We start from the raw sequence: 18,237 nt of genomic DNA, 5'->3' as shown, positions 1-18,237 counted from the left end.
CTGTGCAATCTGAAGTGCTGAATGTTAGCTATGTGCACCTAGAGTTTAGGTCTAACTGGGATGATTGGTTTGTGGCAATGGTCATCAAGTGAAAGGAAGTATTGTGTTGGTAAAGCAGGATTTAGTTGGAGGACACCTTCTTCCATAGCTAACTCAATCTACACACCAGTCTACTTTGATCTTCTTATGTCAGATCACATGGCTCAAGCAAAAGCTACTCCAAAATTTGGGAAAAGGGAGGTGTTTTCATCAGTTAGAATTGGACAACTTCTTACAAAATTGGAGTGCACTGTGAAAATAAACTAGACTGCTGATTATCTGACAGAACTTCCTACTATGAGGCCACCCTGATCTATTGTAGTAGCAGAGCCCATTTCTCATACCTGTCCCCAACACTTCTCTCGGTTTGAATAAGCTGTTCCCCTCCTGTGATGTTATCTGATTAAAATATGACCATGCAAAATCATGGTTGTTACCACTGTTATATACTTGCAATGAATCTTATACAAAGTGTGATGCATGGCCGGAAAGGGTTAAACATCCTGCAGGCTAAATGACCTGGATTCAACCTTTAGAGACATGTTAGAAAGGTATTTAAATGGTAATTAGGGCCATTCCATGGTAGATAGGCTAGAACTTTGAAATGCAAACCTATATTGTTAGAAATTAGAGGTCATAGTAAATGTATGTATGTACTCATATTTTGTTGAATGTTAGCTATGAAAACAGACAGTTCCTGTCTGTCACTATAGCTATTGATTCAGAGATCAAAAGGAAATATTAATATTAGATGAATCTTGGGTGAAATAATGTCATTGTCTATGTATCCCTTTCAAGTTTGTGATAGACTGCCTAATGGATAAATTGCCATGTGTTAATTTGGATAACTAATTACCGGTGATGCTTAGGAAATAGTTTTCCATAATTGCCTATTGTTAACCAAAGGACTCTAACCTGTCAAAGAAGGCCTGACATTGTATAAATATCCCAGTCCTTTTTGTCTCAGAACTGCTTGATGCTTCATGCAGGGGAAGCTTAAGCCCAAGATTGAGATCTCCAGTCCTAAACCTGGATTCACCCTGAATATAAATATAAACATTGGACTATAACCTATGAACTAGTTCTGAAAGAACTCTTTGTAACTACAAAGCTCACCATCTCTGCTATGAATCAAAATATCAAGAACTGTATTCATATCTGTATGTATATTGATCTTTTAACCAATACCTTTTCTCTTTTCTTTTTAAATACATTTTAGTTTAGTTAATAAGAATTGGCTATAAGCATGTATTTAGGTAAGTTCTGAAATATTCATTAACCTGGGAGGTAATGTGTCCAATCTTTTGGGATTGGTAGATCTTTTTTATATGATGAATAAGATTTTCAGTAATCCTCATCATATTTGACTTGGGTGTCTGGGTGGAGGCCTAAGGCTGGGTTGCTTCAGGGAACTGTGTTGTTGGCTTCTGGATAACCAGTGAGGTATTATAGAAGCTGTTTTGTGCTGGCTTGGTAAATCTAAGAATTGGAATATCCACCAGCTTTGGGGGATTTGTCTTCCCTCTTCTTTGTAGTTCACCCTAATTGAGTGACCGCAGTTGGCTCCCCTGGGACTCTGGTCACACCTCCACAGAGAGTCCTCCATCCAAAAGTTACAACCCCACATGGATAAATAGGTCACAAGGCAAAGCAGTACCGGCTGCCCCTTCTGCTAGAGAGTGGAAGAGGGTATTCAGAAAATATTAGAAAGTTTGGTTAAAGTTTGAAAGAGCATCCAAATCTTCCAGTAATTATGTAAACCAAGCACATATGAAGGTTTAGTATTACACTAAGATGACTCTCTTTAGATTATTGTTGTTTATTTTTCCTATGGAGCACAAAGGGTGCTCAACATTGCACTGGACACAAAAATAAAGATTCATGCCTGCAAAGAGCTTATAGTTTAAGTCCTTGCTCCTCTAAAGAGAACAACATGGGATCCCTGTGCCCACTCCGAGCCTCACATGTGCTCGGCACATGTGTGGTATGCTTTGCGGAACTGGAGCGCAAATGAAAAAGAGAGAAAAAAATAGGATACATTGAAGAGGAGGGAATCACTTTAGAGGGATTTTCTTTTTAAAATGACAATTTTTTTAAAACTCTTTGTGGGCATCATGGACTAAATGAGTCTTTAGTAGGGGTTTGAATGTGAGTGGTGGATTGATGTACCAGGACTGAGAGGGCATACGATAAATATAGGGCTTCAGGAGAAAAGGCACACAGATGAGAATGGGAGAAGGAAATGAATGGTGTGCTGAGGTGGACTTTGTTGGTGGGAAAATGAGCTTGGGCCATGGTATGAGACCAGGTCTGAAATGTAGACTTTGGTCCAACCTGCATGGCCTTGAAGGTAGGTCAAAAGGCCAGTGTCAGTGGTAGATTGTATCTAAGGATATGCCTACATTTTGAGCTAGAGATGTAATTTCTAGCTCAAGGAAACGTACCTGTGCTAGCTCTGATCAAGCCAGTGTGCTAAAAATAATGTAGCTGCAGAGGCACAAGCTGCCATGAGTCGGTACCCATCCAAGACACTAGGCACTTAGGGGGGCTATCCTCTCCTGCCATTTGTTCTGCTGCAGCTACACTCTATTTTTAGTGTACTAGCTTGATCAGAGCTAGTGTGGGTATGTCTCCTCAAGCTGGAAATTACACCTCCCACTTGACGTGTAGACATACCCTAAATTAACTTAAATGAGTGTAAGCGTGTTAGAGAGCTTATTCCTTCACTCTCCCGCTTCCCTGGTCCTTCTCGCATGAACAGAGAGCAACAATACCCGAAGTCCGAAGGTGCAAACAATTCGATGTTTATTGGGGTGAACTTCCAGCAAGCTTAAATACAAGTTCCTTTTTCCTTATTTTCGAATCCCAACTTACTTCCTGTTTGCCCCTAATTTATATAGTAATATTCTTAGCTATACCTTAACCAATCATTCTACTGAAATTTAACTAACCAATCCTAACATATTGTAACATGATTAGCTAACCAATTATATCCCACCACAATAATTAGATTACACCCAGCAAAATTAATTATACAGCAGACAGAAACAATCACAGAACCAGACAGAGATTATACAGACAAACAATAGCAAAGTGGGAACTATAATGACAAAACAATACAGAAGTGAGGATTTCACATCCCAGCTATTGATAAGTAAGTTCTTGCCAGACAGGATGCTATCAAACTAAGTTTCCTTTTACATTTTCTAGGCACTTCCCTTTCTCTGGAGGTGACAGGAACTATCAGGACACGATTGTATTCCTACAGCCCAATAGCACCTTCTTTCAATGTGACTACTTTGGAATGTGAGGATGTGGCCGGTTGCTTCCCAGCTTATGGCTGCCTCTGTCGCTTAGCCAAAGGCCTTAGCCTAAGAACAGGGCCTCAAACTGTCACAGTAAGAGAAGGTCCTTACACCAGCAGACAGTGATTTTGATTCTTTCTTTTATACCTCTAGAACTAGCCAAGTGATAAGAATACCCCTAAATTCTTAAAGTACAGGCCTTTACAGACAGGCCTGAATATCTATATCCTAACAAAGCAGTTTAATTTGGTGTAAGGAGATCTAATTTACACCATCTTGTGTATCAGTTTGCCACAGTGAGTTTAAACTATGAGAGAGATTACAGGTTGGTACAGAATCTGGTCAAAATCACTTCAGAACAAACATTTTAAACATATAGAGCAGTACATAAACAAAATACAGTGTGCAAGAATATGCAACAAGGAACAAAAAATCCTAGGATTCTGGTGACAGGATACTTAAGCTGAATGATGATAGTTTATGATGCTGCTAGGATCTCTTAATAGAATTATATCCTTGCTTTATCTGTTATTCTTATTACATTAAAAAACCCATCCAGCTGTTAGTGCCCAGGCACAGATGTTATGTACAAAAATATATTTTTTCAGCCCATGGAATGAGAAATTGATTATGAATTTTTAAACAAGCATGCCTTCAAAAATTTAATTACAGAGTTGCTCCAGGAAACAGGATAATATATTTTCACTCAGAAATCCTCTGCCTTTATGTTAGGTGAAAACTGTTCAGTTTGTTTAAAGGTCTTAGCAAAACAGCTGGAAAGCTGAAGAACGCTGCCATGCAAGAGACCAAGACTTGGGTTCTGAAATAGACTCAGTTTCTGAGCTAGTTTAAATTGAGGACAATGTAAATGTGTCATATTCGATCTCCTGAGGGTAATAATGGGGAGGGGAAGGAATGGAAATAGGTTCCTCTTAGAAATCGATGAACCAGTGAAGTTAAAGTAACCTCCAAACCTTGTTCTAACTTTGAAACTCTTACTATTATTTTTATTTATTTGTATTCTTGGAGCACTCATAACACATATGAAAAGACATAGACCATACCCTGACAAGCTTGTTATTTAGGAAATGAGGCATCATATGAGTAGTGAGGGATGCAATACATTTTACAAAAAGAAAAGGAGGACTTGTGGCACCTTAGAGAGTAACAAATTTATTTGAGCATAAGCTTTCGTGAGCTACAGCTCACTTCTGATGAATCCAATGAAGTGAGCTGTAGCTCACGAAAGCTTATGCTCAAATAAATTTGTTAGTCTCTAAGGTGCCACAAGTCCTCCTTTTCTTTTTGCAGATACAGACTAACATGGCTGCTACTCTGAAACCATACATTTTACAGTTTTTAAATACATTTTTTAGAAAAACAGGTTTTTAAAAAAAAAAACAGTTATGGAAAGCGTGATTGACAGTTGGATATAGTGGATATGGGTATTTATACATTTTTTAAAAAATTATAAATATATATCCACTATATCCAACTGTCAATCATGCTTTCCATAACCAGTTTCCCAGTTTTTGTAGGCACCGTGGACGAAGTGGATGTTGGAGGAGGAATTTGAAGGAAGGGAAGAGAGCAGCCTTAAGTATCAGGTCAGGGAAGATGATCCATACATAAGGAAAAGATGGAAGAAGGGGAAGAGAGAGTTATGGGAGAAAAAGGCCAGTGGATGGTCAAGACTCACTTCAGTGATGGAGTAAAGGGAGGTGGAGGTGCCCTAGTAAGAGATAAGGGTGGATAAGTAGGTAGAGCTGTGAAGAACTTCTCGCAAGTCATACTATTTTTGAGGTTAAATCCCTCACATGCAAACATGTTGCTATAAAAAAAAATAAAAGATCAGTGCCTCTGAATTTCAAGATTCTGATCAGAAATTGAAGTTTGTTCTTGTTAGAGCTGGCCAGAAAACAACAATTCCATATTATGACAAAATTTGAGGTTTCAAAATTTGTTTTCATTCTGACCCAGAATAAGATTTTGACATTTTTCATGGAAAAAAAAAAAGAGCAGGAAATAGCTCCTCCCCCAATAGTCCAGTATTTAGGCCATTCACCTGGGATGTAGGCAACCTGGGTCCAAATCCTAGATCTGCCTGATTCACCTCTGCCTGCCAGGTGAGTAACCTAACAAATCCGTTATTGGTTATTCTGGCTTCTTTCCCATTCTGAAAAGCCTTTCAAGTGAAATTTTCATCAAAAGTGATACATTTCTACTAAACATTTTGTTTTCAATGGAATAGCTTTTTCAATGGAAAAAAAGTTTCATCTAATATTTTTTGACCAGCTCTAGTTCTCCAGTCAACCCAAAATGAAGCCAAAAGCACCAGAAATCTTATGAGATAGTCTAATCCGCAGATCCAAGAAGGTTGGATAGCAGCTTTAGACCTCTTCTCCTCTGATCAAAAGGTTTAACAAAAGAACACTTGGAACACAACAGAACATGGAAGTACCGAGATGAGTGATACACTTCATCAGTAAGTCATTTGCTTTTGTCCCTTTATTGAGCCTTCTTCTATACATTATCATTGTTAGATTGTATATTCCTCAGGTTATGGGCCTTGCACATTTATTTTGTAAAATGCTTAGCACGTTTTTGGTGCTGTACAAATAATAATCCTTCAGACAGGAATCCAAACTACTAAGTACTTATCAAAGACTTTAATCTTTTGAAATTCATGCATCACTTGTCACTGCTTAAACAACATTCTCTGATGGGATTTTGTTTCCTCAACCTCAGCGTTGGCTAGTTGATTTTATTCTTAGATTTAGGTAAACCATTACATTGACTGCTATCAAGAAAATGAAGAATTGGATTACAGAAGAATAAAATGTGACAACTCAGAGTGACAGGGGAGACAAAATCTCAGTGGTGTCTCTTTATTCCTGTCACCCCACCCTATCAATATTCCAATTTTTTTCTATAGGGCAAAAGGTGTCTTGATGTAATTCAAAGACAGTAGGAAGAGTTGATCCTAGGCCATCGACACTATGGCGATGACTAGCTATATAACACCCTAAGATAGATACACCTCTGAGGGGAAGTGACATTAACTCCTCATTGTTTTACTGTATTTCTTTATGATACTAAAGAAAAATAAAATGTGTTTTCATGTGTTTAAAATAACAAAATCAATGATAATCCCCATACAACTAAACTTTCATTAAAACATCCAGTGGCAAAATCATTATTGCATTTTTCACTGTGGCTTAATTAGAGAAGAGCTGATTTTGATACCCTCATACCAGGGTAGTTCCATATCCCAGAGAATCTAATAATAAAATGCTTGAAAAATATATGTTGGGGTGGGAGTCTGGTACTGAAAGAAATAAGCCCCAAAATGGCAGCCAGGAGTTTGGGAGGGAAGATCAACACACACATTTTAGAATTAAAAGAGATAAAAGAGCCACAGCAGGAAATGGTATTGTTTCCTTAATTAGCTCAGGGACAACAAACACACGGACAACATGCGCTGCAGATTTGTTTGTAGGAACACCTTTGAAATGGTATGCTGTATTGTGGGATCAGATTAGGGCAGTCCAAGGTCTCCAGCACACCTCTGCAGGAGGCCCCCTTGGACCTACCCCAGTTCCATGTCACAACTCCTTCTTGCTGTGGTAGTAGTAGGGACTACCCATATAGATGTCATCTGCTGGGTGGCCCACTACTGCTTTTCTTTGGGCAATCTGGTGCTTCCCTCAGGTGGTCTGAGGTCTGTCCCAGAGGAGGGAGGACTCAACTACTAGCTACCTGAGCAGAGTCCTGTATATGTGTGTGTGTGTAGTGGAGGCCCTGAAGACATCACCTCAGTGAAGCCATCATGACCCAGTGCAGCAGATTTCAGAGTTAACCACCCATTAGAATGGATGGGGCAGTTCATCCCCTTCTCAGCACTATTGTCTTAGGTTGTCCGCAGATTTGGGCAGACATCATTTAGTCAGTTCCACTTGGGTCAAGGGTTTCTTCACAACCAGAGGGCTAGAAACATTTTTTAACAAAGCTGAGATTCTGATATCTTCATGTGACTTAATGAGCAGGTGTTGGAGGAATATGGCTATAGTGTCTATGCCTTAATCCAGTGCTTCTTTATTTCTGTAAAAGAAGAAATTTGTTCTTGGTCTATAGGATAGTTGTTGCTAGGATATAATTATAGGTCAAGTTTTTAAAGATGGAAATTAGGGGGGCAAATAGCCAGAGAGATAACAAGTTACAAGAAAATTTTAAAGTATACCCGAAGCAGAAAGCCTGCATGGGACTTGATGGATCTGATGAACAAGAAGAAAGTAGTGGTAGCAATGATGGCAGCTAAGAAGATTTCAAAGTAGCTAAATGGATTTCTTTGTAACAGCCTTCACTGCAGAAGATGCGTCTGATTCTCTTCTCATCTCCACATTTTTACGCTGAAGTAACTCCATTGATTTCAATAGTGCTATTCCTGACTCACACAATAGTGAGAGGAGTATATACTCAGGAAACATACCTGGCTGTGTCACTGTGGACAGCTCAATGAACACATCGGTTTGATGAACATTGATGGTCAAAAGGAGGCACTTTTGAAAAACATTGGTTTATGATGCATAATAGTTTATCCTCAAGAAACAGTTGCCAGTTTTTGGACACCCAGGATCTGACAGAAATCCAGTAATACCCAAATTTCAAGGAGCTACTCCACAAGAATTAGGGATGGATGTCACATATGAGAGATTAAGCCAAACAGTGGTGCACAAGAAGCTCAGGCCAGACATGCCTCTGATAATTATAGTTGCATTCTGATTTTGTTGCTGTTTTAAACTGTATGTAGTCTCGGTTATGGACTGGCATTAAATGAGCAGCAAAAGTGTAAACTACATTTTTATGTTTTAATTTGGAATAATTCATAGTTTTTGGAGAAGACTTTAGTAGTTTTAACTTTGTCTCCAGTGATTTTAACACCTCCCTAAGCCCCTTATATCCTTATTTTATTGTGATTTGGGAAGATCAACTGTCATGCTGTCTGGAGTAGCTCATGAGCAAGAATACCAACCTCATGTCACACTGTTAAGAAGCAGGGCACACACCCCAAACTGGGCTGGGCACAAACCCCAATACTTAGACTTCACCAACAGGTAACAAGTGTAAACACCTCAGGGACTATACAGCCTTAACATGGAGTCAGAGACAGTCCCCTGGGTCATTCCAATCTATCTTGCCACCTAGGCAAGCTTGACTCTGTGATAGATGGTAACTTTACACCGAAGATCACAAAATATTCAGGTTACTCCCAGTTCCAAAGGACCAGTCACTTACCCCAGGTCAATTATAACCTTAGATCTCACATCAAAGACAATGCTTATAGCCAATCCTATACTAAACTAGCTAAGGATTTATTAATTAGTAAGAAGAATAAGAGAATTATTTACAAGGTTAAAATAGGTAAACATACACATACACACATCAATGAATTGCAGGTTTAGGTTTCAGAGGATGATAGAGCAGCTGAAATATGCCAGCTCTGTAAATCCTTTAGGGCTAACCCAAGTTAATCCTGGGGATTTTTTGGTTATTTTTAGGAATCTTTACCTCTGAGAATCCAAACAGCATAAAAAGATTCTAATTCCTTCTGGTCAGGAATTTTTATCCACATCTCCCTAGAGTCCAAGCTATTGGGATGAGCACTTGTGCAGATCCCCCTCTTTATGGGTGTGCTGGGAGCAATCAACAAAGTCCTTATGCTCTGATGGTTTACAATGGCCCATTTGGGTTCAATAGGCATTCCTGATGTGCGGAGATAACCCCTCTTCATGGATTCATATGGGTATTTCACACTTGGTGTAGTTTCTTTCCTGACTGGATTTACAGTTTCAGAGCAAACATTTTTACAGTTACAGAACAAACACTTAAGTATGACCTTATAGCTTGGGTTACAGATATTATAAATGATGTTAATGCGTGCAGCAGCTCACAAGTATTTAATAAAGTCTGAACACTAAACACATTGTTACAAGTCTAATACCTATTTTAGTGATACCAACACTCAGGTGAGTCAGACTGGTTTCCAGCTATGCATTTGATAGAGTTCACTTGGGGCCTAAAGCTTTTGGCATGAGCTGGCACCTGGTCTACCAGAATCACATCAACCATATTATATTGAATAAGACCTTATTCCACTGGTAATTTTCTACAGTGCAATGCTACTCATCAAACCAGTTATGATTACAGGTAAGATTTCCAGAAACACCTATGTGACTTAAGGAATGTCTACACTGCCCAAAAAGAAAGCATGTTCTTAACCCAAGTTAGCTAACTCAGTTTTTAACTCAGTTGAGTAATTTGAGATCAAGGCTGTAGAGGGTGCCAGGGATTACATTTGAGCTGCTAACCTTTGTTAAAAGTCGAGTTGCTATGTCTTCATTGATATTTTATACAGAGTTAGCTAGCGTGGGTTAGCTAACCCCAGTTAAGAATACACTGAAGAAAAAAAGTGTGGACGTACCATTATGCACTTTTGAAAATCCCACGCTATAATTGTAGATTGGAATAATCAAAAAATCATTCCCCTGCGCTAAATTTCTGTTGATAGATCTGGTTATGTGGAGGGCAATTATATTTACAGTTGAAGCTAAATTCAAACAAATAAGGCTGAAATGTGGCTGGTGAGGTTTTCATTGTGTAAAATGGAATTGACAGCACTATATGAAATGGCCCACTGGCTGTGGGCCAAATCTTCAGCGGTGGTAAATTAGCACAGTTCCATTAAACTCAATCTTACTACACCATTTTGCATCAGCTGAGGATCTGACCTTGCATATGTAAATGTACTCAAGTACTTACAAAAAGAATGAAATTGGAGTGTCCATAATTTACAAATGTTTTATCCTTTCATTGATAATTTACTGTAGGAATAATAGAAGAAATGATACAGTTTGTCTCCTGCCTTGGATCAGTATGATGAAATTCATTTTCTTTTTGATACAAATAGTTTGAAAAGGACTATCATTCTGAGTAATAAATGAAAGAAAAGGGTCATGGCTCAGAGATACATATTAATTTTGTTAACAGAAAGCCATTTACTCTTCCTTAATTAACCTTAACCATCATGGTCTTTAGCATTAAATGCTAAGGGGTTTACAAAATTGTCTTTTTAGGTTTGTATGGCAGGTAGTGTTTGACTAAAATGACCCTTGTCTGAACTCAAGTTACATTTGAGAATGTGTGAAGAGAGACACTTTTTTAATAATTTAAAGTCATCTTTATTTTTCTTCATTGAAAGGTAGCAGTTTCTTCACAGTTCCAAATTAAAAGGTCCACAGGATTAATGAAAGCCAGTGAAGTGGAACTGCAACTTTTTACATTAATGTATGTATGAGCTGTCAGTCAAAGCATAGTTTAATCAAATATAGTTACTTAGTGTGGGCTGATAATATGTTCTTCAGGATACATAACCACAGAAAGATACAGTACCTCCCAAAAGAGGTTACATACTGAAGGCCATATACATTGAATGGTGTTCCTCTCCATGTGTGGTCCCATTGATTTCAATGGAAGTAATCACTGAATAAGATGATACTCATTATGAGTTAGGATATGAGAATTTGAGCCTGTAGCCTTTTCCTGATCCTTATTAAGACAGAGGTGACCTTATTTGCTGAGCAGCTACAATTCACATGGTCTTGGTATTCAGTTACTCTGAAAGGCAGGCCCTGACAGTGCAGCCCAAACAAATTTTAAACATACATACTAAACATATATAAAAAGCACATGCTATGTATGCTGAAAGTTGAAGTTCTTGCATTTGGTGTTTTTTTTTTTTTTAATTCACTCCTTGATGGGTATTATGTAATAGCGAGGCTGAAGAAGTATTTTAAGAAGGGGTTTAATGAAATTGTTTGTTGCGAAAACATATTTGAGACAATGCAGTTATTGTCTGTTGTATAGGAAGAAGTTTGATATTCTCATGTAGTTAAAAGTATTCTATTTTGTGAGTCTGATTTGATGATTCTGACACATTTGCTCCCTGCTCATGTGTCATAAATATAAAGGGAAGGGTAAACCCCTTTGAAATCCCTCCTGGCCAGGGGAAAGCTCCTCTCACCTGTAAAGGGTTAAGAAGCTAAAGGTAACCTCGCTGGTACCTGACCAAAATGACCAATGAGGAGACAAGATACTTTCAAAAGCTCAGAGGAGGGAGAGAAACAAAGGGTCTGTGTGTCTGTCTATATTCTGTCTTTGCCGGGGATAGACCAGGAATGGAGTCTTAGAACTTTTAGTAAGTAATCTAGCTAGGTACGTGTTAGATTATGATTTCTTTAAATGGCTGAGAAAAGAACTGTGCTGAATAGAATAACTATTTCTGTCTGTGTATCTTTTTTGTAACTTCAGGTTTTGCCTAGAGGGGTTCTCTATGTTTTGAATCTAATTACCCTGTAAGGTATCTACCATCCTGATTTTACAGGGGGGATTTCTTTATTTCTATTTACTTCTATTTTTTATTAAAAGTCTTCTTGTAAGAAAACTGAATGCTTTTTCATTGTTCTCAGATCCAAGGGTTTGGGTCTGTGGTCACCTATGCAAATTGGTGAGGCTTTTTATCCAACATTTCCCAGGAAAGGGGGGGTGCAAGTGTTGGGAGGATTGTTCATTGTTCTTAAGATCCAAGGGTCTGGGTCTGTAGTCACCTAGGCAAATTGGTGAGGCTTTTTACCAAACCTTGTCCAGGAAGTGGGGTGCAAGGTTTTGGGAAGTATTTTGGGGGGAAAGACGTGTCCAAACAGCTCTTCCCCAGTAACCAGTATTAGTTTGGTGGTGGTAGCGGCCAATCCAAGGACAAAGGGTGGAATATTTTGTACCTTGGGGAAGTTTTGACCTAAGCTGGTAAAGATAAGCTTAGGAGGTTTTTCATGCAGGTCCCCACATCTGTACCCTAGAGTTCAGAGTGGGGGAGGAACCTTGACATCATGTTTTATGAGAAGAATTCTATTAGCAAATAATATTTAAATGATTGCACTGCCACTTTGGGATACTAGTCTTCCCTTGATAGCTGAACATGAGTTACACAATCATGAGAGGGAGGAGCTGTTTGTGGAAAGATGCTCTCAGTACAAGTCAATTTGTCTCAATGCATTTGGTCAACAGTTCAAATGATCAGATATCTCAAGGGTCAATCCTGGAGTCTCTATTCACCTAAAACTTCCATTAAATCCAGTGTTTTAATATTTACACATTATTTCTTGGTATAAAAAGTAGTAAGAATGAATGTATACGTTTTATTCATTCTAATTCTTTCTTTTTTATCAAAGTGCTTTATTATTAGAGATAGTCAGGAATTTTCTGATACAACTTCTTTTGTTGGAAAATGCCTGTTCCTCAACATTGAAACTGTTCATGAGAATGGGTTGGTTTCAATGAATCTCCCAATGGAAAAAAAATGGGGGGGGGGAAGTTTTTTAATTTTTGAAACTTCCATTTTGATGTTTTCAGAATTAAACATTTCAATTTTCCAGTTCAACATGACTCTTCATTTTGAAATTTATACCGGTCTATACTAAAAACATAAGAAGGGCAAAAAATAAAAAGGTTAAAACTAAAATGAAACATTTGGAAATTATCAAAATGAAATGTTATGATTGGCCGGAGTCCATTTTTTTTCCAAATTATCTGTGAAAAAAAAATTGAAATTTCAACTTCTCTTCCTGATTTAGGACAGGAGAACATTTTGAAATCTTAAAAACACTCATGGGACAGTTAAGCCATTACTTAATGTAAGTAGTCAGTGGGACTACTTGGGTAGATGCTGACCCACATGAGTAGGATTTCCAGAATTTATCCCTAAAATAAAGTTTTTTGAAGTATTGGCTCATCTTCCCTCTCCCCCCTCACTAATTAAATTCAGTTTGATCTCTACTTTTTCACTTTGCAAGGAAAAAATGTAAACCACTGTAGTCTATAAAGGCTGCCATTCTTTGATGATCAAAGCTGCAAAATAAAGCTCCACTTTTGGTGAAGCAAACCAAAGACACACCATCTAGATTTTTTCTCCCTTGGCATGATTACAATGTTCACAGACTGTTTGAAGCAATTTCTGAGAAAATATAATAAGCATATTAGAAACTTATTTTGCAGTTAGTTTATTTACAGCTTTTAGTGTTCTGCAAACAAGTATGTGTATGACTAACCTTATTCACATGACTCCCATTGATCTTATCGAGTTGTATAAATGTTTTCAGGCTCAGTCAGAATTATATACTACTAATTTACACAATCTTTTCAGGGAAACTCGGTGTCTCGTCTCTTTCAGAGTGAAGAATAAAGTACGGAAATATTTAGTTGATGGAGCCAGTACGGTAACCCACTTGCCAGCATTTACTATGATAAGTAAGTTTAGAAATATTGCTGTTACAGCTATTACAATCACATTTTTGGTATCTTCTGTATTACAGGTCATAACAGCAGCCTTGAAAAATTCACCTATAGCAATCATTGTCTTTCTCTGGAAAATCCATGGCACTCTGACTCCATATACAGACAAAGGGCAGGATCTCAATCTCACATATGTTGGTGACTCCATTGGCATAGGCACTGACTTTTATTTTTCTTGGTGGGTGCTCCCCCCCCAGTCCGCCCCAAGGCCCCACTGCACTCCACCCCCTCCCTCGAGGCCCCCCCTTCACTCCACCTCTTCTTGTCCTCGCTCCTCCGAGGCCCCATGCCAACTGCTGAACAGCTGAATGGCGGCCCAGCTGAACAGCTGTGGCTGGCGGGTGTTGATCACCCCCACTATTTTTTTCCATGGGTGCTTGAGCCCTGGAGCACCCAAAGAGTTGGTGCCTATGCCTGATTCTCTCCTCACTTGTAGAAGTGTAAATCAGGAGCAACCCCAGTGAAATCAGTGGCGTTACACTGGTATAAAATTAATGAACCACAGGTGGTTCACCAGCCGGGGAAGCAGTCTAATGAGTGCTTCACCAGCAGATATAAACCCAATCTGACAAGCCAGAGACAAGTCAGACTGGCAGAGCCAGCAAGAGTCTGAAACACACTTCTTGAGTTGAAGATGCTACTAAGCAGGGGTGAGTCTAGCTGGCATAGCTATACTGGCAAAGGTGCTGTAGTGTAAACAAGACCTGCATTAACCATGTTTTTGGACAGTTAATTTCCCTTGTTTCTTGAGGAAGAGGTGCTAGTGAGGGGCATGATTAGAGGGCACCCATGGGAGGGGAAGGATCTGCCACTTTAGCTACCAGCTCTGCCCTCCTCCTGGCCCCCACCATGTCCCCGGTGGGGCTGGAAGGGCCATGGGAAGATAGGAGGATGGTAACTGTGAGGAGCCCATCTACCAGCTGGAGGCAGCAAGAGGAACAGCAGGAAGCCCCAGATTTTGTATCTACTTTAGGGAGCTAGTGTAAAGGAAGGGGCTCTGCACAGCCCTCTGCAGTATAGGAGTACTGTTGATGTGGGGAATGACCCATTCACCTCAGTGGGGTGTGCTCAGATGAATTAGGATGCTCCAAAGAGATGAACAGTCTAACACAATGGCCCTGAGTGGTGTGAAATGATACATTCATCTACCTCAGGGCTTGACTACACTTACATTTTATAGCGCTCTAACTTGCTGGCTCAGGGGTGTGAAAAACCACACACCCCCAGCGCAGCAAGTCAAAGCGCTTTAAAGCGCTAGTGTAAACAAGCTCCGAGCGCTGGGAGCCACGCTCCCAACGCTCGGAGCTAATCCCCTCATTGAGTTGGATTACCAGGAGCGCTGGGAGAGCTTTCTCCCAGCGCTCGCACGCAACCACACTCGCACTTCAAAGCGCTGCCGCGGGAGCACTCCCACAACAGCGCTTTGAAGTTTCCAGAGTATCCATGCCCTCGGTTTCAATTATGGAATATCACTGTTCAAGGTAATCTCACTATGCATGTCAGTTTTAGAGCAACCTGAATATTACATTTTTCTTCGTACTGGGGACAGTATCTGAAGGACACCTGAACCAAATTATTCCAAATTTGCATCATTGCCCCTGCTGTGGCATACCAATATCCTAGATAATCTTGTTATGCATGTGGATTTTAGAGTACTCTGAAAATTAAAAGAAGCTCGTAATGCAGGTGGAGGACACGTACTGGGAACCTCTTGATCAAATGACCTAAATTTGCACCATAAATTCTACCCCAGTCCCTGAATAGCTTTTTTTAATTATTGCTTCCCCAAAAGAGAAGTGGGTGGTGGAAATTATCCACGATTGATCACGAGAAAGTAATATCAGGATCAGAACCATAGTTTGAGCCCCAAGTATGTGTAAGAAAAAAGTTATAAGGAGTGTAAAATTTGGATGTTACATGGTTATTTTAGTGGGACTGTATCTCACTTAAATGACCTAAACCAGTGGTTCTCAAAGCTGGTCCGCCGCTTGTTCAGGGAAAGCCCATGGCGTGCCGGACCGGTTTGTTTACCTGCCGCGTCCGCAGGTTTGGCTGATTGCGGCTCCCACTGGCTGTGGTTCACCGCTCCAGGCCAATGGGGGCTGTGGGAAGCGGCACGGGCTGAGGGACGTACCGGCTGGCGCCGCTTCCCACAGCCCCCATTGGCTTGGAGCGGCGAACCACTGGCCAGTGGGAGCTGCGATCGGCTGAACCTGCGGATGCAGCAGGTAGACAAACCGGTCCGGCATGCCAGGGGCTTTTCCTGAACAAGTGGCGGACCGGCTTTGAGAACCACTGTCCTAAACAATCTTGACTACCAGACCAACCCTTTTGCTGTTTTCAAGACAAGAGTTTTTGAGGGCCTCTTTCCCCTAATCAGCTTTCTCTTATGCTAACCTATTCTGTTGTGCTTCCAGCACTCTGTTGTACATGCAATGGTGGAAAGGGACAAATTTTCACACCCAGATTCAATCTTTCAGCACCACAAAGTCAGCAGTTACCATGATTTTGGGGAATTAGGAATGTAAAGGATAATCTCATTTTTAAAGGTGATCTGTAAAGGGGCAATAACTGAGACTGTACCTTTGTTTGATTTTCTTCTGATGTGTAAAGAAGGCATGAAGATTTGGGGGCCTACGTGTTTTTTTGTTTGAATCTTTGTTTTTGTTTGTTTTGGGGAGTGAAGATACATTTATGTTGCCTCCTTTTATATTAAAAATCCAAGTCCTGTCTAGTCTGGTTTGGCTTTGTCTAGACTAGAGTTGGTGGGCCTGTTAGAATTTGAGCTAATTGATTGTAAATGCTAATTGTGTTGATATCAGCTCTCCACAAATGTTTGTTCTTGCAGTTTTGCAGTTTGCCCGAGGCTGAGGGCCACCATGTCCTGATATTCTGCAAATGTTTGCATCTAGATTCACATTTACAGTCACTTAACAAGCAGTTGGCAATCAGTTACAACAGGGAGGACAAATGCTAGTCCAGACAAAGCCTATGATAACAGGAGAACTAGTTAAATGATATCGCAAGAGTGAAGAGACAGAAAATTGAGCAATGGAGAGGGGAAGGGATTTTAAATCACACTTTGAAAAACTCTGTTTTGTCTGATTTTATTAACACCTATTTAACTTCAGTGCCAAATGAGTATTTTGGATAAAGGATGCATGGGCGCAAGGGATGGATGAGAGAGACAAATTTGCCACCAGATTTTTACTATCCTGGGGGTCCAGGACAGTCCCCCTGCCTTCCTCCCCTAAATGGCACCCCTGAGGACAGACACTTCCCCACCTAGGCAGAGCAGAGCAGCTCAGCCTTGGCAGAAATGGGGGAAGGCAGTGGCAGTGATTCTGCATGTCCCCTCACAACCAAACTGCACCATGGTGGACTCCCCTCCCCCTTTCCTGACACTGCAGTAGGCCCCCCAGGCTCCCTGTGCCTGAAACACGACACACCTAGTGCTGCCTTCAGTTGGAGGCTGCTGGGAGTTGGAGCTTGCTAAGGAGATCTAGGTAGGAGGCAGGGTGACTCAGGTGAGCAGGGTCTAATCACAGCTGATCAGGCTGGTCTTTTGCAGAGCAGAGGGAGCCCTGTGCTCCCCCCCTTGCCCACCCCTAACCCTGGCTGGAGCAGTGAAGGAACTCCCTGAGGCTACTGGAGGAGGAGCTCCACCCCACACCGAAGGCTGAACTAGGGCTGGGTCAGCCTCTGCTGCAGCAAGCCCAGGGGCTACAAAAGTTGAACATCTCATCATAGGTGATTAAGGCAGCCGTCTACCAGCTGATCGGTGGGAGTGGGGCTGTCAAGGAACTACTGATCCCTGACTGGGGCTGCAGCTCTACTGGCGGTGGGTGCTAAGCACCTGCTAATTTTTTTCCCTGGGTGCTTCAGCCCTGGAGCACCCATAGAGTTGGCGCCTGTGTCCATTGGCATGAGTGGAGATTCTTTTCACAGGAGTCAGGGCCAGTGGCACAAATGAGTACATTCAATTCAGCCTTTCTATTTGCTTTAGTTTATAGTTTGGTTTTCTTGTGGTTTTGCAACACCCTGATGAGGAAATGAAGGACTGTGTACAACAGCCCCAAAATCAGACTACAGGGTGTGAAATGCAGCGCAGACTGGCATGCTGCACTGTAACTCCCCCACATGGATGCTGCAGGTGCAAACTAGTTCACCTACTTCACATTAATTTAGTCTTATTGAAAGGGGACTATGTTAACACACCATTTAGTTCGCACCCGCTGTGTCCACATGAAGAATGGAAGTGCAGCATGCTAGTGTGCATTGCAGTTCACACCCCTGTAGTCTGATCTGCAGGGCCATATAGGCATTGGTAAATCACTTACTCTCAGGCTAAGATCTCACAGGAAGCCTGTGGCAAAGCCAGGAACAGAATAGAGTCCTTCTGAATCCCAGCTGAGTTCTTTCCCTGCAATAAGAGAAATTATCTAAATGAGATTCATAAAAGGGACAGACAAACAGCTTGAGATAAAAT

At 40.6% G+C, this 18,237-nt stretch overlaps 1 long non-coding RNA gene across 2 annotated transcripts in view; it reads left to right on the top strand.

The window, feature by feature from the left end:
• LOC122464227 overlaps positions 1-13,701 on the top strand; it is a 70,427-nt gene extending 56,726 nt beyond the window's left edge. The window contains exons 3-4 of one of the 2 annotated variants that reach the window (XR_006288168.1): positions 5,640-5,829; positions 13,600-13,688. This is a non-coding gene — a long non-coding RNA (uncharacterized LOC122464227). Of the gene's footprint in view, positions 1-5,639; positions 5,830-13,599 lie in introns of both variants that reach the window. The other variant, XR_006288169.1, reaches the window with a different exon arrangement.
• Positions 13,702-18,237: the final 4,536 nt, after the last annotated feature.

This window comes from Chelonia mydas, chromosome 2, assembly GCF_015237465.2.
Source record: "Chelonia mydas isolate rCheMyd1 chromosome 2, rCheMyd1.pri.v2, whole genome shotgun sequence".
In the NCBI taxonomy this organism is placed as follows: Eukaryota; Metazoa; Chordata; order Testudines; family Cheloniidae; genus Chelonia; species Chelonia mydas.
The sequence above is the reverse complement of the archived record's forward strand: the minus strand, read 5'-3'. Positions and strand labels throughout refer to the sequence as shown.